This window comes from Pinus tabuliformis, chromosome J, assembly GCF_031772625.1.
Source record: "Pinus tabuliformis cultivar Carrire ecotype Pingquan chromosome J, CPIR1, whole genome shotgun sequence".
Classification (NCBI taxonomy): Eukaryota; Viridiplantae; Streptophyta; class Pinopsida; order Pinales; family Pinaceae; genus Pinus; species Pinus tabuliformis.
This window is the reverse complement of record NC_142295.1, coordinates 764,927,080-764,952,477: the sequence shown is the minus strand read 5'-3', so window position 1 is coordinate 764,952,477 and position 25,398 is coordinate 764,927,080. Positions and strand designations below refer to the sequence as shown.

General features: G+C 35.0%; 1 pseudogene; it reads left to right on the top strand.

Annotated features, from left to right (window-relative positions):
• The first annotated feature begins 474 nt into the window (after nucleotides 1-474).
• LOC149228964 (uncharacterized) overlaps nucleotides 475-25,398 on the top strand; it is a 41,557-nt pseudogene continuing 16,633 nt past the window's right edge.

Sequence of the window (25,398 nt, the reverse complement as noted above, 5' to 3'; positions counted from 1 at the left end):
CTCTGCAAATACCATGATTTGTTCCCTACCAAGTTTATGGAGTTAAAGAGGATAATAGGAGATCTGGGCATTATGAAGATCACGTTAAAACCCAATGTGAAGCCAGTTAAGCAAGGACCTTACCATCTCAATATGAAGTATAAGGAGAAGGTCCACTTAGAGTTAGATAAGATGCTTGCGGCAGGCATCATTGAACCCGTAGAAGAATCTGATTGGGTGAGCCCAATGGTGGTACAGGAAAATAAGTAAAAGGGTGAAATAAGGATATGCGCAGATCTCAGGAAGTTGAATGATGCTTGCATGCATGATCCTTTCACGACTTCATTCACTGATGAGGCATTGGATAATGTAGGTGGCTAGGAAGCGTACTCCTTCACTGATGGGTTCTCTAGGTACCATTAGATCAAAATCGCTCCTGAAGATAGAAGCAAGACAACCTTCGCAACTGAATGGGGATGTTTTCAGTACACCGTAATGCATTTCGGATTAAAGAATGTTCCTATGATTTTTTCACGAATAGCCATTGCCACTGTGACTAATGTAACCGACCGAAACAAGCACATAGCTCAGGTCGTGGAGGAAGCATGCCGAATGGTCCCGGAGTTGGCCATTCCTAAGGGAGAACTGGTAGAGGTGTGCGTTCGCAAACTTGCTACGAGGGTGTGCGACGCTCGCACAGAGTTGGCTAAGGTTCAACTGGAGCTGAACCTATAGATTGAAAAGTTGCAGTTAAAGGCCTAGCCTTCAACTTTGCTGGAAGTAAAGGAGTAGCGCGCAACCGTTGTCACAGAGGCGATAGCGGTAGTAGACAATGTAGTAGCAGACTGCACAAGGCCATTTGAACAATCGCTCGAGGTCCTGGCTAATCTTCAAGAAGATCCTAACGTATAGCGGCTGGAGACAGAGGTGTGAGAACTGCACCAGTGCTATGACGAGGTAAAAGGAACAGCGCGCACCGTTGCCCTCACACAAAGATTTGCGAAGCTGTAGGAGGCCAAAACACTAAAGGAATAGGTATATGTAGCGCAACACAAAGAGGTAGTGTTGAAGGCGCGCTTGAAGCCTTGGTTGGATGAAGCATATTTGGTCATAGCCTCCATTGAAGGCAAGCTTTCTAGTCTGCAGGTGACTCAGTAGAAGCTTCAGGCTGATAGTTCAAGACTAGCGACAGAACAGTTGGTTGAAGAATTGAAGCAGGCGGCCGCACAGTGCACCATCGAGGTTCCCGTCATACAGGTCAAGCTGAGAGGTCTTCACGCCAAGATCTCCACACCCACAGAGTGACTCGAGGGCGAGTCACCATGTTTGTGTTTGGGGCCTATTGGGAATGGGTTCCCCCAAGAGCAGTTTTGGGGCTAAAAGCCCATGTTTTTGGACAATTTTTTAAATAAAGTTGTAAAGTCTCCACATTTTATGGTCACAGAGTACGAAGGTGTCAAGAGTCATAAAGGGTTGTCTGCCCTTATTTTTTAAAGTATCAAGTCAACTGTAAAGACCTACCCATGGTCTGCGAACCATGGGATTGTATAAAAAGGAGCTAAGTAAGTAATATTTAGGAAGGGAGAATCAATTAAGCTTTGGGAAATTTTGGAAAAAAAGGTCTAAGTGTTTTTGGGTCTTAGCATAGGTAGAGGCTCTGCAGTTGAGTGCACAGAGGCCTAGGATGGAAGTCCACCGCTGAGTGCGTGGACCCCTGTAGTTGTGTGTGCAGGGCAAATAGAGTCTGTATTAAACTGGAAGATATCAATAAAGAGAAGTATTATGCAATTATTGTGTATTTAGTCTCTGTTAATGCATCTTATTATATTGCAATCTGGGTTTATTTTACAGTGTTTATTTGATGCACGAATGTATGTGATTATATCTATTAATAGAATGCAAGAAAGAATATCCTTTTACACGATGCTAACTGTAATTGATTGGTAAGATAAGTAAAACACTTGAGATAACTTGGGAACCTATACCATACATTGTCATAGCAATGCAAAAGTACTTGAACTGCTGGTTAGGGCTGCGTGAAGCTCAATCGTACACCTTCACGGAGGTACTAAAGGGCGGGTTAGAGGGTAGATTGATTAAGCCCTAAGGCTTAGCGACCTGCACAGAGGCAAGATCAGGGGGTATAAACCGACATCACGACCATGTCAGGGTTTGAAAACTTGGTTCTAGCATCCCCCCATACTGCTTATGGTGAGACTTCGGTCTGTGCTCCACGGGTTGACGCCGAAAGGGCCAATAGTGTAGGGATTTATTTGGTTGACTAACATTGAACCTGGGTTAGGGCCCACAAAGCCAACAGGCACTCCATTACTTATTACCCTCAAGGTAATGGCTTCGCTGAGTCCTCCTACAAAACTGTCATGAGGGTGCTCAAAAAGACCATCGCCGAAAATCAGAGAAACTGGGACTCCCAGCTGAAGTTTTCCTTCTGGGCCAACCAGGTAACACCTAAATAACCCACGAGGAAATCACCTTTTGAGTTAGTGTATGGTAAGGCTATCGTCTTCCCGATCCAATTTGTAATGTCGGTGGTGAGGTTACTACAAGAAGCATAGGAAGAGCCAAGTGCCTTAAAGGATAAATCAGTTTGTTGAGCTTCATGAGAATAGATAACAAGTGGGGTCCAAATTTTCAAAGTACCAACAAAAGATGAAATCCCTATTTGAAAAAAAGGCTAAGGATTAATTGCTTCAATCAGGGGATTTAGTTCTCTGCTAGGACGTCCAATGGGAAGACAAAGGAAAACATGGAGAATTTGACCCGCTATGATTCGACCCTTTTAAGATTGCTGAAGAGAAAGGAAATAACACATACATGCTTGAAAATATGGATGGTGAATCTCTGGAAATACCGGTAAATGGTCAATTCCTCAAACATTATTTCCAAAACTAGAGTTACTTGTCTCACACCCATTGTAAATACCAGTGTGTGTGTTGTAATTGTTATATGTAATTTTCAACTTATGTTGAAAAATCCATTTGCAAAGAATTATAGTTTGTTTAAAAATTACTACATGCTCAATGGAAGGAAAGCTTCTGGTCTGCAGGTTCTCAGCACCTTGGTAGCAAGGCACTATCCCCAGTTGGAGCCAATGTTGTCACTCACTACATTATGAGTTTTTAGTTGATCAAAGTTTCCCAAAGAGCAGTGAAGTGTGAAGCCATATTTCAAGCCACATGAGCACTTAAAGCGAAATCAGAACCTCTCCATTGCATAGTGCTTAGAACGAGCTTTCCAATGGTATAAGGAAGTCTAAAAATGGACGTTTGGATCAAAAGATATGGCATGTTAAAGTTCGGAAGTTTTGTTGCCTTTTAAAGGGAAAGAGAGAAGGATATCAGAGGTTCAGTGCTCATCGCATATCGCAAATTGGGCATATCGGTGAGTCCAGGAGCTCATCGCAATAGGCCTACTAGAGATCAACGGTGGGCAAGTCTCGCATCTCGCATATCAACCATATGAGGATCCTGCATCCTGCATCATCACAGTCCCACACATCGACTTATCGAGCATATCGACGGGACCAGGCCTATCAATGATCGGCAGGCTCTTGGAGTTCATCGCAATTGGCATATCGGCAGATTAGCAGGGGTGCCACTCTAAAACCTTGCAATATCATAATTTTGTGATGATAGTGTAAAGCACCGAAAGGGCCAAGAAAAGGATTAACAAAGAAAAGCAAGGAAAAACCAAGGGCAGGCGACCCATTTCTCTCTCCTCTAAGGGGGCAAGCACCTAGTGTAATATGGATGGTACCATATACCAGACTTCTGGCAGATCGACGATCAGTGGTGATCAAGTCCCATATCCTGCAATCCTACAGTCCTGCAATCCCACAATCCTGCAATCCTGCAATCCCGCAGTCCCACTATCCTGCAATACCCCAGTCCCGCAATATCGATGAATCGGCAATAGGCAATACCAAAGGACCATTCTTAAGGAATTGCGAGGCTGGCTGAAATAGGCCGATAGTGAAAAATCGCCAAAAACTGGGCATGTAGTGTTAAATCGCTGGGGAAGACCGAAAATATTTAACAAATGAAATTGATACAAAACAGGGATGACCTGGCCTTTTTCTCTCTCCTCTAGGGGGCCACATGGTAGACTACCATTGATCCTTATAAATGACATTGTCATTGACGTCAGCATGACGTGGTAGTATGGAGATGATGTGGCATTATGAAAGACACGTGGCATGTTGATTCGGCCTTTTCAAGGGTCCTATGGGGGCATTTCCAAGTAATACGTGTCACCACTCAAGAGGTGCCACATGGCACTGATGACATCAGCAATCCCACAGAATGGAAATCGCACAGGTCAAATTTTCTCCTCCACTATAGTCCATCCAGGCTTGTGATTGCAATATGCAAGGCATCCTCCCGGATGTGATATTTTATGTGTTCTATCTTATAATTATTTCGCGTCTGGACAAGCCGGCCAGCACTATGAAAGAAAGTAAAATGGATTCTTCTCTCAATTGCAATGTGCGATGCTTTTGGTGGGCCCAACCCCGCAGATCAACGACCGCATGAGTCTGGAGGAAATATAAAGGGCAAGCATAAGAAATCACCGATATGCGGGATTTCGTATAACAAAGGAAATAGCCCCTCGGTAGGTAGTTCAATGCCTCTAGCACCCTCAAGCTAAGCACTTGGTCATAGCTCCTAGTCACATGAAGTAAACAAGGTTGAATCATAAGGGGGCAAGGGGGATTGGAACTCTCATGTTTCGTGAGGTTTTAGTGAGAAGGGACAACACAAGAAAGTCCTCCATATTACAGCGTGAGTGCATTATCAGGAATATCATGGTGTCGATAGTGTTTGCAGAGCTTTAAAGGCATGACAGGTCGGTAGTTGTGGATTTTAAGAAAATGGTTGGTGCGTTTAAACCCGGCATGGGCTGATATAGAAGGGCCCATTGTGACATAGAATTAGGGTTGGTGCTGACAGGAGTGAAAAGGGACTTAGTAGCTCGGGAGGAATTAATTACCAGGCATGGTATCCCATAGAGAGGTAAGATGAAGTACCGCCCAATGGTCTCCTGTTTCAGTACTACTGCATGAAACTGATGGCGCCCACTTCCAGCTTTAAAAGATGAATAGTTCAAGCAGTAATGGATGCTGCAATAGGAGTTAGCTGAGTAACATAGGAGGTTAGACCACAAGCACAATCAAACCTAAAGCAGTGGCAATCACAGGGATGGTGGAGAGATATCTTCATATCATGTTCACTCAATTTTGACTTGTTTGTTGTCCTGAAATGTGCCTCCCTTCAATGAGGAAATTAATTATGTAATGTTTTTGGGCCACAAAACCATTCTTGGCTGAGACAGCTATTTAACCTGATAGTTGAGACTCGACCAAAGATATTTTTGTTGTAATGAATGTCTATGCTCCCCTCTCCAGATAAATAGGGGGAAGCAACACTTACCAAAGGTTCAGAAATTCTAAATAAATCACTACATGTTATTTTTAGACTGTATGGCTTTGAAATATAGATTTTTTAGAATATCAAGGAAATGGTGGTGATTCCCCCTTCAAGTATTACAGTATGTTATCCCTCTATTAAAACCCATTTTTGTGTTCATGTTTCTTCTCTGAATTCATGTAATCATAGCTGCTAGGAATAATTCAAACTTCCTCAGATTCATTTGTATTGATATGTTAATGCATGTACCTGTAACTTCATCACAGATTCATTTGTATCAACATTATTAATGCATGTGCCTGTATAGGTCAATGAAATTATATCTGTAATAGTCGCGCTCCATGAATCATATCACCCCGTCTCTCTGTTGTCCATTATATCTACCTGTAACTCAAATAAGTGTAGGAATTCTTAAAGATGCAAGCTCTATGTGTTAAGCATAGAATTCTTGATGTTGTAAGCTATATCTATATATATATATATATATATATATATATATATATATATATATATATATATATATATATATATATATATATATATATATATATATATATAGATATATCATACATATACTATATATATATATATATATATATATATATATATATATATATATATATATATATATATATATATATATATATATATATATATATATATATGTATGATATATCTATATATATATATATATATATATATATATATATATATATATATATGTATGTATATATGTATATATATATATATATATATATATATATATATATATATATATATATATATATATATATATATATATATATATATATATATATATATATATATATATATATATAAGTGAGGTCTCCCTTTACTGAGAATCATTTGAGACACTCCAAATTTAGATGTGCTCAGGCACTGGTCTTGTAAGAAATCCAAGGTTGTCTCTGGGAGCTACAACAGTACCTTCCATCACCTCTAGACTCAATGTTCCTCTGGAGATATTTCTCCTCCAAGTCACTGAAGAGTTCCCTATTCCTCGTCATGTGGAATGGGGCACCACTATCTAGATACAACAAACTCCCCATCATGTTGTTGACCATGCATGCGATGAGAGTGAAATCAAGCTCGAATTGAGAAGCCAAAGCTTCACCTGTTGCTGCTAATGTGGTATCCTTCTTGGTTTCCTTCTTCTATGGACACTTCATAGCATAGTGCCTGAATTCATGACAGTGAAAGCACTTGATTTTCGACAAGTATTTCTACTTAACCTCATGGTTTGAATGAGCTTCACCCTGAGAATTCTTCCCTCTAACCTTCTTTCCCTTACTTACTAATGCAAGGTCCTCTTCCTCTTCTTTGGATGAGGTCCCATCTCTGTTACTCCACCTTATTTCTTCCTACATTAGATCAGACCATAACTACTCCTAACTTGGTAGTTTCTCTCCACCATTTACCGAATATTGATAACTACACCAGCTCTTGGGAAGGCCTAAGAAGGCTAGAGCTACCAGATGTTCTTCACGGATAGTAACACCAACCCCACCAAGTTCATCACAACACTTTGTAAAACTACTTAGGTACTGTGGAATTGTTTCATTCTTTTGCATCTTCATACTTTGAATCTTATCCTTGAGTGTGAACTTCTTGTGATCAATGTTTTTCTCAAAAAACTCTATTCGTGTTTTCCACACAGCGAACAGAGTCTCTTTCCCATGGAGATCTGAGACAATATGATCCCAAACTCCCTCCAATATGATCCTCCTCACTTTAGCCACATCCTTCTTCCACTGAGCAAGATCTTGGGGATCAAATGTTGGGGGTTTTGCTACATTTGTCTTGATGTATTCTAACAACCCATTATCATCCAACACTGCCTCCACATATATTTTCCATGCCAAAAAATTTGTGGTTCCTTCCAAAGCATACTCGAGCCTGAGTCCATTAAAGGCCATCTTCTCAGTCCTGGAGAAAACATGTAACATTGATCTTCAAATTCGAACCTCTTGCAATGACAAATTTGAATTATTTTCTCTACTATGAATCTAGCTCTAATACCATGTAGAAATTAATGTGTATATTCTAAACTTCTCATGACATTTTCTAAATCACAAGACTAGAAACTACTCTACTCATCTATGGAAGAAAATTCACGATCAAGAATATAAATCATTAACATGCATCAAGATTCAACACATATACATAAAGATTTATCTAGGGGAAAGAAATGCTCAAAATCCCTTACTATATGTATTGCATTAATCAAAGAATAGAGAATAACTACAATGCTTTCTCAAACCTAAGCATACCCTACACCTGTATAATATATCTCACTGCCTCACAGACTGACTATGGCCAATGCTTAGTCAATCTCTCCTCCCACCAAGCTCTTATTTCCTTGTGTTATTTGATGAGGATTTATCCCCTATTAATTAGGGAAATTTCTCATTAAGAATTGCACAATTCCTTTAGGCCTCCTTTGACTACATGCATCTCCTGTACAACTTAGAAAATTCTAGAACTGATAGTGCATTGCCCTTATACTCCAATCTCAACTGGGTAACTTGAGTTCTCTGTATGCAACAATTATTTTGGGTTGATTGATCAGTTAATTGGATGATCACTCAGTGTAAAAAAATGTTACACACCCTTAACTTGACCTCCACTAGTTCTACCAATAGTGATAATTAGTTACACTAACAATAACTCAAATTAACTGAAACAGATTGCTACAAATTAGCAATCAATCATGTAGAATTGGACTGAAGTGTCTCCAACTCAAAATTATTGAGTTAACTAAGTGAAAAGAGCCATATCACCTCAATTAACTACCTCTAATCATTCTGCTAAAATTGAAATTCGAATTTCTCCTAATTTAATCAAGGCAAAATTAAATTAGGAATTTATTACTGCATTTTCAACAGCAAGTAGATTAATATCATGATATGGAATAGGCATCTCACCTTGCAATGTCCCATGGTGGTGAGATGAAATAAAATGACCAAATAATCTAGATACATGATTAGTTGCATGATGTCCCTTTTGAGTAAGGTGTTGGCTTGTGGTTCCCATTGGTTTTCCCCATTGTTTGTGCCATGTGGTAATAGTACAAAACTCCATGGCTATCAAGAACAAATAATCTCCACTTCCAACCACCTCTCAGTTTTAAAGAAACATTAGAGAAATTTTGAGGTATAAAAGGGGCCTCCTAAGGAATATTATAAAATAATAGTTGAAATAATAAAATAATATTATATTACATCATCAAATTTTAGAGGGAAAAAAGAAAAAACTACTTTTTCAACTTATCTCCCTATGGTTTTACTCAAATTTCAAGTAGGAGCACTCGTTGGATGTAGAATTTAATTCCTCATACAAGGAACACCCATGTTGCATACTTTTGATGGACCCTGCTACACGAAAAATGAGAAATACATGAAAAACGCGATTGCTCAAAATTTGAGTAAAACCATAAGGAGATAAGTTGAAAATATGAGTTGAAAAAGTAGTTTTTTTATATTTTTATATTTTTACTTTTTTACTTCAAAAATGGTGAATCATTCCCCATGGTTGACAACATTATCTTGAATCATATTGGTTCTTATAAAGTTGATTTTCGTTGTACATTTTTGTTTTGAGGCCCATTTTACACCTTAAAATTTCTCTAATGAATCATCATTATTTGGTTAAACATTATGGTTGTATCAAGACCTTGGATGTTATAGTCATGGCACATCTCTTTTTGTGCATAGCAACTAATTATTTTCATTTTATATGCAAGTGGAACTACTTCTGCTCTTCATATTCTTGTGCCTTTATACTTGGTATAAACATTCCCTAATGAACTTTCTTGTTTTTTATGAACCTTCATATATATATATATATATATATATATATATATATATATGAAAGTTTAGAAACAACAAAAAGTGAAATGCATGCATAGTTAACTTTTGAAAATGATTTTGGTGATTTTGAATTCCCACATTTTACTTCCAAAGTGAATAACTTCCATTGTCTATGCCAAGTTAGGTCAAAGTTAAAATTTCACTTTTTTTGTGAAATGGAGCATTTAGATTCTTGCCAACACGTCACAAAAATGTTGTGAAAGTTCATTGGGTGTTATTTTTTTGAAACTTATAATATTGATCTTAAGTGAATATTAAAATCTATGTTCAACTACACTTCTATCTCTAGTTGCTGAGAAAGCTCATCTTGTTAAAGTTTATCAAAATCTACCCTCACCTTATTATTATTTAAACATTTGTGAGTGCCCTAGATTGAATTATATTATTTTAATGCTCATGTACCTGTTGGATATCTAACTTTTAAATTGTAACCATTGAATATATGAATACATACCAATGGAACAAACTGTTGGATATTCGACTCCATATTGACAAAAACAACCCTTAGATCCCTAACATTCTTGTTGCACAAAATTATTATGACGTTGATTATCCGATGCCAAATTTATGATGGAACAACGTTATTGGAATTGAATATTCAACCTCAAAGCATCAGATGATGAAACACATTCTTGGCATCTTGGGCAGTGGATATCCAACATTTGTACCATTTCATATCTGAGGCATGTTTGCATCGAATATCTAACCGCAAAGAGTTGGATGATTAAACCCATTCTTGGTCATCTTGGGCATCAGATATTTGATGTCAGTACCATCCAATATATAATGCCTAGAAAAGTGTCGACTATTCAACCCAATCCCATCAATGAAAATTATGACTCTAATGTGTCGGATAGCCAACGACAATGAGTCAAATAACCGATGAATATACATCATATTTTCACCCCATTTGTACTAGTGGGAGGATTTGGAGGCAAGGATCCACCAAGAGTCTTCTTACATTCAAGGTATAAGAATATTGGTGCTTCATTTCTTAATATAGATTTTATTGTTCCTCTCATAAATGCATTTTATTTATCTCATATATGTTTATATATTGATTATCTTGAGTGATCCAGATTAGATCTTAAGTTTCTCTTGCCATTACAACATTTGTAAGGAATATTTTTTGTATTTATGGATCGTGTGTAGGATATAGGTGATGGAAGTAGAGTAAGATCTTCAATGAATGAAGAAAATTATCCTACAACCACAACCAGTCAAAGTCATACAAGTATTCATAAGAGGTATGTACCAATCAAAAAATATTATCTTTCTTAATTTACAGAGTTTGAAGAAATATATTTAGGGAGCTATTAGGTGGTCTATCATTGTTCTATCAAAAATCTTAGGTTGATCTATGGAGGGACCTACCTATGCACAAGAGGATTTTCCTCAGAAAAATAGGTTCCAAGGGGAAATTCAGATCTAGTTAGATGAGACAAAAAACAACCTTGTGGTTACTTAACAAAGATGGTAGAAAACCCTTGCTATGAGGTCACATTCATAGAATGGTAAACTATATTTAGTATATGAAGGAACATGCAATCATAGGGAAATATATGGGGCTTTGACCTTAAAATAAGGCATTACTCTAGTGAAATAACACTAAATGGAATCCCAAGGGTTAGGTCAATTGGAAGCTAGGATCCATGGGTTCTTTTACAACCATTTCTACGAGTATGGAGGAGAAAGAGTGAATCTTATAAGATGGCCCATTTCTTAAACTGGTGGTTTTGAATCTATGAATCTCAGTGGTTCCAATGAAGAATTGGGATCTAGGTAGACAAGGAAAAAACAACCTCATGGTCACTTAGAAAGAATTGTAGAAAACCCTTGATTTGAGGTCACATCCCCTGGAATAGGAAACTATACTCAACATACAAATAACCTTGCAATGACGGAAATTTTGAGGATTTGTCCTTCAAAGAAGGCACTAGTCTCTTAAATTAACACCAGATGGAAGCCCAATTGTTAGGTCAAATTGAAGATGTGATTCTAGGGTTTTTTACAACCATATTGACAAGTATGGAGGAGAGATATTAAGTCTTAGATAATGGCCCATTTATTCAACTCATTGGGTTTTCATCTACCAAACTTGATGGTTACAATGAAGAATTTTGATCTAGTTAGATAATAAAATAAACAACCTTATGGTTATTTGAAAAAAATGGTAGAAAACATTTCTATGAGGTGTTAGCATCCTAGCCTCCCTAACCCCTAATAAATAGATTAATAAATTGTTATGTAATGATGCCCATCATTAGTAAATAAATCTAGTAGTAGTGTGAACACAACTATTGTAAGAGGGCTTACTGGAAGGTTTCACATATTACAAAAGTTTGTCCTCTAGAATTATCTAGAAGGATTGAAACTAGTATATGGAGAGGAGTATAACTATAGGTAGAATCACTGTAAAATATGTTTTGAATAATTATTGCCACTGATATATGTTGTATTGGAGGTTTACCCTCTAAGAGGTAAGTGAACATTGTTCTCCTGATAATTAGGGTATTTTATTTTGGCTACTATTGTCATTTCACTCTTCATTTTGATTACTTATTTTTATTTATATAGATATTATTTTATTTTATGATTTGAATATTTCTATTTGTTACACTACAAGTGGTGTCAAAGAACTTTCTTTTGACTTATCTTTCATTTTCTTTTTGTTAAGAAACATTTGCATGTTATAGATGTGTCTTGATGTTTGTAAAGAACCATAGTGATATGTCATTAGGCAGATAAAAAATGGTCAGGAATGAATGCATGCAAGAACTACATGTCATTTCACCTAGTTAGAAACCCTAGTTGTAACCCCTTTTGGTACCCCTTGAATAGTACCATGTTAGATAACACTTGTACATGGAATATCACTTTGACATACTTTTAGGTGTACCAAAAGTCCTGTAGGCATCTTGAAACTATCCCTGGAACAACTGTTCAATCCCCTAATTGTAATAATGTCTCCAAGATCAAAGGAAGAATAATCTCATGTACCTAGTTAATTAGCTCATACTATTACATGTATGTTTTATCCGATTGAGTTAGAGCCCTAAGATATTGGGTTGAGTACTACTTTTTGACCTCACAAGTATATTAGAAAGATATGGCAAAGGAAAATCCCTTGTCCTTAGGAAAATCCCTTATCCATAGGACCCTTCAAGTCATAACATTTGTTGCTTCACTTCTTAGAAAAAAATTGTACTAGCTTAAGCTACAAAATTCCAAAACATTGTTAATATTCAAAATTTGGGCATGTTGTCAGTGTAGTGTTATCCAGTTCAAAGTATAACTTTGTAGATGTTAAAAAAAATGATAATATAAAGTGAACCCACTGACACCCTTATTCGGTACCTATCTCAAAATATTCCTTGTGTCATGATAGTCACAATGTTACCCTATTTTTTAAGCCATTCTTTTGTGGACCCACTCTTCTTGTTATCACTCACATATCTTCCCAGACTCTATAATGCCATTTTCATCACTTCTACATAACTCTTTTGATGGGCCCCATAAATAGGCACTAATCAAGGCCCACCTAACCATCCTTCAACACAATTTAACCTCTCTCTTTGCATTTTATGACATCTTTTTGAGCTATAATGTGTTCACTAGGAAGGTTAAGGAATATTTGTCATATCATGTAGCTTGATGCATTGAAGGTGTAGGACAAGGAGCATTTATTGTAAAAATCATGTTGGAGACCAAATTTTATTACACAAGATCACATTGGGGATCGACAAGAGAAGGTTTAGGAGGCATGTCTCTGGAGTTAGCACATCAACAACTCGGTTGGCATAGGGAAATTACTCCATCTTAGTGATTGCGAGAATCTTAGGAAACCATATCCACTTTTGCAGTGGTTTTCGAGGGAAGAAGCCCTCCCTTCAAGGGGGCCACCCCTCACTCATTTCTATATAAATAGAGGAGCCTAGGAGCTCAGTAGGATTCAATTTTTTGGAGAAACATAGTGATTGTTAGAGTTAGAGCTTGCTAATTTTTATTTCCATCGTCATGTTATGTATTTGAATAGCTTATGAGATTAATGAGAAGCATCTTTTTTATTCAAGCCCGAGTTTATTTTAAGGAGTTGAGTTTCCTTGTATTAGGGCCCAATGCAAGCACTCACTATACATTTATGTCATCTGTTCTTTTGCATGCATTTGATCTAGTTGTATTCTTTCTCTGCAAGTTTGGTTTACAAGAAAAAGTATTGTTTCTGCAGGTTAGTGAGTGAGTTTCCTTGGGAGGCTTAATCATAAAGGCTATGTGAACATACACCAAAGATAGTTTATTTTTCTTTTATGCAATAGTTAGTTTCTAGTTTAAATTCAACTCATCCTTTCCTTTGCATTTTGATTTTCTACAATTAGTATTTTAACAACCCTTCAATCATGATGTCTTTGATAGTTGAATAATAACTTTGTGTGTAGGAGAGATTTATTGGTTTAGAAGATAAAATTGCATCATTTTCCATAAACCACACCATCTCCCTCAACATTCTTCTTCCCATTCTCATTCACTCCTCCAAACTGTCCGCGCACAAAAAAAAATATATTATAGAGTTGCAAGGAGACCATTAGTTTTCTTTTCCCCCTTGTGCAACATGGGATAGTGAGTAGATATAATATTGGCAAGGTCCTTCACACTCTTCCACAACCTGCTAATACCTTCTCCTATCTTCAAACCACTTTTAGAGCCCATAGAACACTCTTAGATGCAATCTTGTAGCATCCTGTAGCAATATTATAACATCATGTAACACTTCAGGGAATTGATCAAAACTCGACCAAAATTTCCTCTTAAGCCTATTTTTCATTCTCCATCACCTTACAACGTCCCCTAAGCCTTGGAATCCAACTTGAAAATGCCAAATACCCTTTTCACATCATTCTTTCATCAATGTATTTTAAATATGAAATTAGGGTTTACTGTTTTAATCATGAGTTAGATAGCATAAAATTAGTTTGCATTTATTTCTTTTGAGTATTTGATGTTTTCGCAAATATGTTAGAGTTTACTTTGATTGCAATAGTATAGTTTTTCTTTCTTTCACTTACTTCCATGAAATTAGTTTAGGTTTACATTCCTGTCATTTAATATCTGCAAAACAAAATTAGGGTTTTCTTTTCGTGCAAATAAATTAGAGTTCCCTTGATGTAGTAGGATAAGTAAAGTTTTAATTGCCACCTTTCTTACAAATTTGAGCTCAATAGTTGCCTTCCTTGGAATCTTGCAAAATGGTATTTGCACACTTCAGTTTAATCCATTGCTTCAGAGCATCCTTGATAGAAATCTCGCTTACTGTGCATATAGCATTGTCACCTCTTAAGTTTGTATGAACTCCAGATTCATAAATTAATGTTGTTAGCCTTGAGAGTTGCAACATTCTTGTCATAATATCGGGACTCATCACTTTTTTTCACCATTGTCAGGGAGGTGTCAAAGTAGGTACTACTTTCTACGATAAAGTTGCTTTCTTTTCCATTTCATTTTTTGAAAAACAACAAAAAAAAATTCATCAGTATTTTTTTTAATAAAAAAATCACAAAAGAAGAAAAACATTCATCCCATGCCTCATAGAGCCAGGGGCAACTTAGGAATTTTTTTCTTAAAACCCCCACCTCTAAAAGTAGTCAACCTTCACTCTTTGGTGACTGTGGACCTACTCTCCTTACCACAGAAGATTTGGAGAACCTTATGGGTGAGCAACCAAAGATCATTTAGGAGCCCATAGGGGAAGATGAACCTCCATAACCCATATAAGGAATGGCTAGAAACAAGTAGCCTGAATTATTTCCTATCAGGGAAACAAATGGGGAAGCAAGAATGAAGAATATTAGCCCTACTGCCTTTCCACATTTTTATGTCTTGTATTCTTAAGATCTTGATACTGTCATGTCTGAATTTTTTGTTATATTAAGGACATATTACTACAGTTCTAATGAGTAGAAACTAAAATTGTTTCTTTCCACCCTCAAGGATGTAGCACTGTGCTAATTCATGAGTTTGGAAGGAGGCAATATCACTACTTGGGCTTAAATGCAGCAAGCATTCAACCAAATATACAAAGATTATTGTAGAGAAAGGGAAACGAAAGAAGAAAACTTTAGGATGACTCATGGGCTAGATGAGTCCCTAGAGGAATCTGAAGAAAGATTCCAGGTGAGCTATAGAAGGGCTAATTGCACCCTTGATCCAGAGTCAATGAAGTGGGTATTACTCCGAAGGGTTAGAGATGAGTTGATGGAAACCTTCAACATGTTGTATGGTGGAGATATTTATCAGCTAAATTATGAGGACATCAAGACAATATTCAAAAACCATTCTAGGGTTGTAAGGAAAAGAGGTAGGTCCAACCAAGGTTTTGTAAGTTCTTCACCTTCTACCTCAGCCATCAAGAATGAAATAGGAAGCATGTTAGAGGATTTTAAAAGACAAATATTACATAGTTTTGCCTTGAAAATGGACACCATGCAAATCAAGAAGAAACAAGAGGTAGAAAGGGAATTAACCATATTTTCCCTAGATGCACCAAAAGACACCCTAGAAATGAGTGTCCATTGAATGTAATAAAAATATTCTCTATATGTGAGGAAAATCATGCAACTGAAAAATGTCCACCTCTTCCAAGTCTGAAAGTAGTGTATCAAGGAGCAAAGAGAGGCATTGAGAAAAAAAAAATTGTCAACCAAAGGAGGCTATAGGGCCCTAGGCCATATCAAAAAGGTATGCAAGGTATACACTATCCTCCTTCTTTCAATTCAAATCATAATGTACCTTTTCAGTGTTGGTATCCTCCAAACAACTCACCATGGTCCATGCCTTCACCTTGGTCATTCCACCTTTCCAATCATATGAGCCCCAATCTTCTCAATGGGGTAATCCCTCATAAGGATGGAGGCCCTAAGTAGCCCAACCACCTATCTTAATGCCTCTTCCTCAACCTCAACTACCCAAAAACAATCCATATAAGCAACCTTGAATGCCTGCTCAACCTAATCTGAACCCAAACAATCAAACCCAACAAGTTTATAGTGGAGAAACTTCGTATCCAACCTATGTTGTAGAGATCCAGGATTTCAACCTTAAGTCTAGAAAGGTACTTCGTAATGCTCACCCACCTTCTCTAGTAGAAGATCCTAAAGAAGAGAAGCACGAAAGTGCTCAAGCTAATCCTCATCTCTATCTTCAAAGGTTGGTTCATTCCAAATCACACACCTTAGAAGAAGCTGAAATTCTAGGAGAACTAAAAAGCATGTGTATTAAAATACCTCTCCTCCAGGCCATCAAACTTGTTCCCATATATAATAAATTCATCAGGGAAGAGTGTTTCAAGAGGCCAGGGAGGAAGAAGAGAGATGCCCCCACTACTAATGTTGATGGGCAATTGGATGATCTAATGCTTTGGAAGATCATCTCCCCAAAGTATTTAGATCCTAGTAGCCCAGTAGTGGATGTACATATCAACAATATTGTTGTCCACAACACACTTAGCGATCTAGGGGCTACAATTGATGTCATGACTAGGGAAACCATGCTTCAGCTCAACCTATAGGGAGCCCTAAGGAAAACCACAACAATGCTGCAACTTGAAGAAATATCCACAGTAGCACCTACAGGTGTCATTGAGGATGTGATGGTTTCCATCAATTCTTGGGAGTCCAAGAACAAGTTTGATGGGTATCCTCTCATCTTAAGGAGACCTTGGTTAGCTATTGTTGATTCTTATATCAGTTGTATCGCAGGGAACATGACAATCAAGAATGGGAAGCTCACAAAACAACTTGTATTATACCCCCCTACTCAACCCCTTGTTGAGAAAGATTTTCCTATGTGGGTAGAGGAGGAAGAAGAGGAAGAATTCTATCAATCACCCCCCTACCCAATCTGTACACTAGAAGCCATTATTGGAAGCATACAACTAGATGAAGATGATCTTATTGACAATTTTCTGCAAAACAAACATCTCGCTGCCATGCAAATTGATGAAGTAGAAGAGGATCCTTTAGGGAAGCCTGGAAATATTCCATGGGAAAAATTACTCACTATTGGTTCTAATCAATACCATGTCAAAATTGTGGAAATCATCCCATCTAGAACCTTGAAAATCAATCCTTCCCTTTCAACAGAACAAGAGGAATAATTGCTCATTGTCTTAAGGCAACACCTTGATGCCTTTGCTTGGGATTATAAAGAGATGAAAGGGGTACATCCTTTAGTCTGTACACATCACATATACATCAAAGAGGGCCACAAACTTGTGTGCCAACCCCAGAGAAGGATGAACCCTGCACTTAAAGACATAGTAAAAGAATAATTACATAAATTATTAGATGTGGGATTCATTTATCCTATTTCAGATAGTGAATGGGTATTACCTCTTGTTATTGTGCCCAAAAAGAATGGAAAATGGAGAGTTTAAGTTGACTACACGGAACTCAATAAGGCTATCGGGGAAGATTATTTTCCCTTACCTTTTATTGATCAAGTTTTGGATGGTTTTTCAGGTAAAAAGTTCTTTTCATTTTTCGATGTTTTCCCTCATTCTTCGGCATCTATCAACTCCTAGTGAGATGGCATTTTCCCTTTAGCATGAAAAAATGATTATGGGGATTTGGCACAGACTAATATCAAGTCCCCATATGGGGTGATGAGGGAAGCACTAGGTTGGATGGGAGCATGGATGTCATCCCACCAAGCAAATATGGGGAGGAATATGCCATCCCGCCCCTCTCTAGAATGAATTGTCTCATATCTTCGATGTGAGTTATCATGATGATGGCTCTTAACACTACCACCCTAGTTTATTACAAGGTCCTTTACTATCATGTGAAGGAAAGTAATGACACTTTATTCCTGCACACTATCATGATATCATATAGCTAGATTTTGGTTATAATGCTGATGGGAAATGGCTCTCCATGTGCATTGCTTTTTGAAGGGTTGAATTCCCTTGTAGGATTCCCTTTCGTCATCAGCCCATGCATTGAATTTTTTGTATGTTTCCTTTTTCACCTTCCTCTGTTGTTGTTCTGTTGGACTTATTTAGGGCTCTCCTTTCCATTCTCTCCACTCTCTAGCTTTAGGGAGTTAGGGTTTCATTTCTTAGATTTGTTGGGGTGTGGGCTCCTTCTTGTTTAGACTTTGTTCATTTTTGTAGCACTTTTTAATTCTTCTTCGACAATGGCTCCTTTCATTATTCTTGGCTCCAACCCCTAGCCTCCTTCATGCCTTGTCAACTTGCTCATTGTAGAAATGGGGCAATGTTTAGTGAGTTGCAAGGAGTTTTGTGAGCGTGTTCTAGAGAAGAATCACCAACCCGCTAATTCTAGGAATAGATTCTAACAGACACTCAATAGGAACTTAATGATGTTGAACAAGAGATTGTGGGGCAAAGAGGTTGTCTCTTAGACTCCAAGATTGCTAAAGCAATATTAGAATGGATCCCAGGCGCTGGTCACACTCGAGGACATGAAAATCAATACTTGTGCACCATTCACTTACTACTTAGGAAAAGACGAATTCTTGCTCATGTGGGATGGGCTCGAGTTGAAAGTGAGAGACATGGATAAAAGAATGAAGTGGATTGAGGCACATTTAGTTCTTCCTCCCAATTTAGAGAACACCAATAAGTAGGACAAGGAACCCATGGAAGTGGAACCTTTTGACACCAATTACTACTTATTACTACTTATATCTTGTTTCAGTCGCAAAAATTTTAGTTTTTCATATCCCATTAGTGACTTGTAATTTGAATATTAAACTCCCTATTTATCTTAGATTAAATTTTGGCTTTAAAACCTTTTCACTTAAAAGTTTAATGTATTTCCAATACTATGTATTTTTTGATATTTCAAATAGAAAAACTTCACAAATAATAAGGAATCCACTTCATTATAGGCCACGGATCACCAATCATGATGCAAAATCTCAGAACAGTAATGCTGATAAAAGGTCACAAAATAATGACCCATAAGTGTCCATACTCAAATCTTATCCAAAGCTCGCCATTTTTCCTTTATCCAAAAACGGAATGAAAGTGTTTGGTCATGGAGCACATTCAGAGGTCGCCTGCCCCGCTTTAGGCGATCGAGTAGATGGTGGCTCAGACCAAGGTTTCAATTAGGTAAGTATTCGATTCCGTGAGGAGTTATGGGCCTGGGGTCTTTGTTAAACCAATTAACCTATGTAGAATGTAAAACTAACTTTTGTGTTTTGGACAGAAATTGGCGGGCCCATGTAGTTCTGTACAGGATTAGAACCAAACCTCCACACTAGCCATTAGACCACACCTTTAAAGCCATTAGACCACACCTTTAAAACTGGTAGGTGAAGCCATGCTGATATTATACAGTGACCCAAACGATTCCACTGCGTTACGCCATCTCTATCACGGCATATCCATTTGTTCCACTCTGGATCATCGCCTTTAATACGCGCGCCGATTCTCTTTGTCTATTGTTTTCGCAGCAAAGAGACCAGCTGTCCTCTAAACTTCACTTCCCTCAACAACTTTTGATTCCTATCTCTGCCCTCTGCATCCATGGCCACATCCGTTTTCACCGTCTCCTCAACTCTGGGTTTGTCCTCGGATTAGCGCAGAGTTCAAAGCTTTAATGCCTTAGAATATTATATATGAGTCAAATCAGTATGGGCATTCCCTGTCAGAGCTCCAGCTAAATGTTCGGGATTAGACTTTCTGAAAATGGCAGGCGATAAATGCGGCAGAGGGGATGAACCATACTCTTACTGCCTTGATCTGGAAATGCCTTTCGGATTTATGGAAGAAGATCCAGTGTTTGAGCACGTCCAACTACTGTAATGGCGCCCAGACTGATGATCAAGGCACTGCTTCTGACGTTACTAATGGATCCGAGCCTCGTGATGTCCTCGTCTCAAAGGGAGTAGTGTCGGCTAGTCTAGTTAAAAATAAATAAATATATATATTCACATGGTTAAAGTTAAAAAAAAATAAAAAAAATTAATTAAATTAGGATTTTATTTTAAATTATTAATAATTAATTTATACGTTAAACATATATACATTTTAAAAATATAGACATTTACACACAATTTATCATAGAGATTCATAATCTGTTAATAAGTTTTGTTACAATACCATAAGCAAAACTCCATAGCTTATCAATACCACATTCTCAAAAATCATTATTCATTTTATATGACACTTCAAATGACATTTTTCTAAATAGTCAATTTAATTAAATGGTAAAAAGACATAACTACATTGGGGTTAAATCTCAACTATGTATAATACTGCACATATTCTAGAATATTTCATAGAGCTTAAATCCCTACTATCCACTTAATAATTAAATTTGTAAAAGCTCTATTAAAAAATAGAGTTATTTATGGATATAATTAGGTGAATGATAAGCATTTAACTTCCATAGAATATTCTTAATAGTAGTCATAGATTAGAGGTTGAAATTTATCTTAAAAGTAGTTATGTTTTATGTTCTTTTAATTAAATTGATTAATTAAAAAAATGTCATATAGACATGTCATATAAAATGTTATAATTTTAGACATGTTGTATTGATAAACCATGATATTGACATGTGATATAGTAATAAATATTAAGAATCTCCGAGGTTAAGTGAGTAAATTTTCAAATCATGTTACATATTTTTTTAAATATATATATGTTTAACAACAACAACACCCAGCTACTCCAACTTAGTTAATTTTATGTTTTTTCTCTTTAATATTTTTTACAATATAATATGTATATGCATTCTTATCATAAATTGTTGTCCGTTTATATAGACCATCCATTTAATTTATAAAAAACACAAAAAAAAAAAAAAAAGAAAAAGAAAAGAAAAGAAGAGAAATATGAATAAGAAAAAAAAAGCCCAAATCTAACCACAAACTCCTTTTCTTTTAATTTTTTGATTTTAACAATGTTTCAACATAAAGTTCCCTTTTTCATAATTTTTTATTATTATTAAAATTGGTATGGAGAAATAATGTTTAAATTAATTAAATAAATTAACTATAATTTTTATTAATTTTGTTTTTAATTATTAAAAAAATATAATTTATTTATTAATTATTTTTTAAAATAAAAAAGTTAATTCATAATATATATTAGAAATAAAAAAATTAATTTTGATATATATTTTTAAATAATGATTAAAAATAAATAAAAATTATGTTTTATTTCAAAGTAATAACATATATAACCCATACAATCTTAAAATGATGATAGCTAATTTTAATATGTAGTTTAATGATGATAGCTAATTTTAATATGTAGTTTATTTTTATTATTTTTTAGTGGAAATTTTATTTTCTACATATTTTTATATTTTTTATATCGAATGTATCTATTTTTGAAATTGGTTATTTAAATATTGTTTATTTTTTTCATAATTTTAATAGGTAGTTTATTTTTATTATTTTTTAGTGGAAATTTTATTTTATACATATTTTTATATTTCTTATATCGAATGTATCTATTTTTGAAATTGGTTATTTAAATATTTTTTATTTTTTTCGTTTCTAGTTGACATTTGTTTGTCTGTTGTTTGGACATGTGTTTTGTCTTCTTTATTCTTTTAATTAAATTAGTTAATTAAAAAAATATTATATGAATAAGTGTCATATGAAATGAGTTATGGTTTTTTGGGCATGTAGTATTGGTAAGCCATAGTAATGACACATGATATTATAACAAAATCTATTTACAAATTAAGAATATCCACCATAAAGTAGGGATAAATATATTTAATTAATTTTTAATATCTAAATTAAAATTAAGTTTGTTATTTATTTATTTTTTATGTTTTTGAAAAAAATAATAATTATTCTTATTATAATTTAATTTTAAGATTATGACTAAATTAGGTATTAAATTGATATCTGAGATTTTTTCATATAAAGTTTATAAATGCATATACATTTTAATCCTCTTTGAATTATACCCTGTAACATTTTACCAAAGAAACACACACACACACACACATATATAAGTTCTCTCCTTTATATTTATACTTTGTTAATATGAAATTGAGATTTATAATTTCTCCATTCCACATACAAAACAAACATATGTAAAATAAACAATTCAATGATGTAAATTTTTTCCAAACTATATATGTATATCATATACTTAGTAGGTACTCCTTCAAATCAAGAGTCAGGAGTGTTTACTTATTGTTTCAAATTAAATATGGGGAAAATGTTTGCTCAATTATTATTAAAGAAAAGTAAAGCATAATAACAAAATTATTAACAATGTTGACATTCAAGTGATGGAAAAATTATCACATCAATTAAATAATTCACTTTCATTTACACTAAATGTTTCCATTTAAAAAAGTATATTATAATTATTTTATTTTTTAAATATAATTACTTTTTAAGTTATTTATAAAAAAATTCTAGCTAATCAAATTCACTTTTAATTAACATTATTTTAAAAAAATTCACATTTAAATCTTTTTATTAATAAAAACCTATAATCTTACTTTTTACAATTATATCACATATTTAAATTACTAAGAAATAAGAAATAAATATGCATCACTATAATATGACATTGAAAATAAATTATAAATAAGCAAGCTTACACAATAGATCAATTACCAAACAAAAGAGTTCTTATTTTATTAAAATATAATGAATTATCTTCATCTTGGAACTAGGAAAGGTACAAGGTTTTACATAGTATTTATATATCATAAATAAAAATCAAATATATTCATTTTTAGGGTGTGGTTGTGGAGCTTCATGTAGGAACAGACACCTTAAATTAAATTTGACTTAAACAAGCCATTTTCGGCGTTTTACATTATTCGTGATGCTAGCTTATCAATAAATATGATATGATTTATATTAAATTATGTATTTAAAGATTTCATTTAGGTGTTTAAGAGATTTTTTAAGGTAGAATGATATAAAAGGTATAATTGAAAAATTAAATGGGCTTAATTTTAATTTTTTTCAACCAATTTACAACTAAATCATAACCTAATTAATTTTTTTTATATAACAAAAAATATCTAAATTTTTGGTGAAGTTTGTATCGAAATTCCGGCTTTGGGGATTTTTAAGATAACTCCCACACAAAATTTATTTAACTAATTATGATAAAGTCCCACCTTAAATAGTGTTCAACCTGAAGATGTTATTGGGTATTTTTTTGTTTAGGAATGACCATCCTTGACATAAAGACTTCTTAACTATGGTTAACTTACATGGTCACTCGTTATTGTGGGACTTGCACGAGCTGTGTAAAGGCATCCGTAATTACTTCTGGAAAGATGAGAAAAATAGAAAGAAAGAAAAAAATAACATCCATGAGACCTCTTTTAAAGTGCAAAACTTGAAAACAATTAGTCACCTCAAGTGATTTAATCCTCTTCAAAATGGATCTATATTGGTTCTATATATGCATATAGCATGTGAAAATTTTCATTTTTAAAACTATTTTTTTAAATTCATAAATGGATACAATGCCTTGAAATTTTACTTGGACACTTGGATTGTGTAAACTACACCACATAAATTTGCAATTCCAACAAATATTTGCCAGACAAAATTTAAATTTAATTTAAAATTGGAATTAATGGCTCTAGGAAAATGGCTCCAAATTAATTTAAAAAATTTAAAAGGAGATAACTAAAATTCTAAAACAAACCCTCTTCTTTATGTTGATTGCAGAATATCCTGGAATTTGAATGTCACTTTAGCGAAATATGCTCTTTATTGAGCCGAGAGGCTCATTCTACAGGCTAGTATGATGTGTAACCCTGTATGTATGTCATCAAAGTGTACAAGCCCAAATAAACTCCACACTGAAAGAGAACAATGAAAGAGCATTGTATTAATGATAAAATTACTTATTTATACATGTGCAATCTAGGTACAAGATAGTTGTGTCTCGGTAACTTATTAACCGTAAAAGAAGAATGTAAAACTAATTGCATATTATACAATAACAATCCAGAAGGATTAGTTAGCATTTCCCCCTTAATTTGAAGGGATATCTGACATGTCGAGTAACATCCTGAACTTTTCAAACTTTTCATGTCCGAGTAGCTTTGTAAATATGTCTATGATTTTCTCTGAAGTAGGGCAATGTGTCAGATGAATAACTTTGGCCTCTACATAATGTCGAATCAAATGATATTTGGTGTTAATATGCTTGCTTCGGTCATGAAACTTGGTATTCTTGGCCAACTGAATTACAGAAGAGTTGTCGACGAGTAGTGGAGTTGAAGCCTTTTTTTCTTCTGCAAGTCTTCAAGTATTTTGTGAAGCCAAATGATTTCTTTTGTAGCTTGAGCTATAGCAACATATTCAGCTTCGGTGGTAGAATCAACACGAAAAAATTGCTTGCAAGATCTCCAACTGATGCCTGATGATCCAAGAATCATCAAATAACTAGAAGTAGAGACTCCATTTTCCTTATCTCTAGCAAAATCAGAATCTGAATACCAGCAAAATCAGAATCTGAATAGCCGGTGAGATGGAAATCTACAACTTTAGAATATTTGATGCCATATGTTTGAGTGCCTTCCAAATACTTGAGCACTTGCTTTGTTGCATTCCAATGACCTTCACATGGCTGATGCATGAACCTGGAAAGTATCCCTACAACAAAAGCTATGCCAGGTTGAGCAGTAGTTATAAAGTTCAAACTTCCAACAAGTTGCCTGTACTTTGTTGGATCTTCAAACATACTTCCTCAGTGGAAGTCAGCTTCAAATTTTGTTCCATAGGAATAGTGACAAAATTACAATCTTGCATCCCAAATCTGTCCAATAACTGTCCAATATATTTTTTCTGAGAAATGAAAATGTATTTGGGTTTCTGATCAACCTCAATCCCTAAATAATAATGTAATAAACCCAAATCTGTCATGTTAAAAACTTTCAATAATTCTCTTTTAACAGACATTATAGAGTCATCATTGTTTCATGTGATCATCAAATCATCTACATACACAACCAAATATACAATTGCATTTCCAATTTTCTTAACAAAAAGAGTTGCATCATCTATATCAAATAACTTATAATTCAACTTGAGAAGGTTTTCAGTTAATT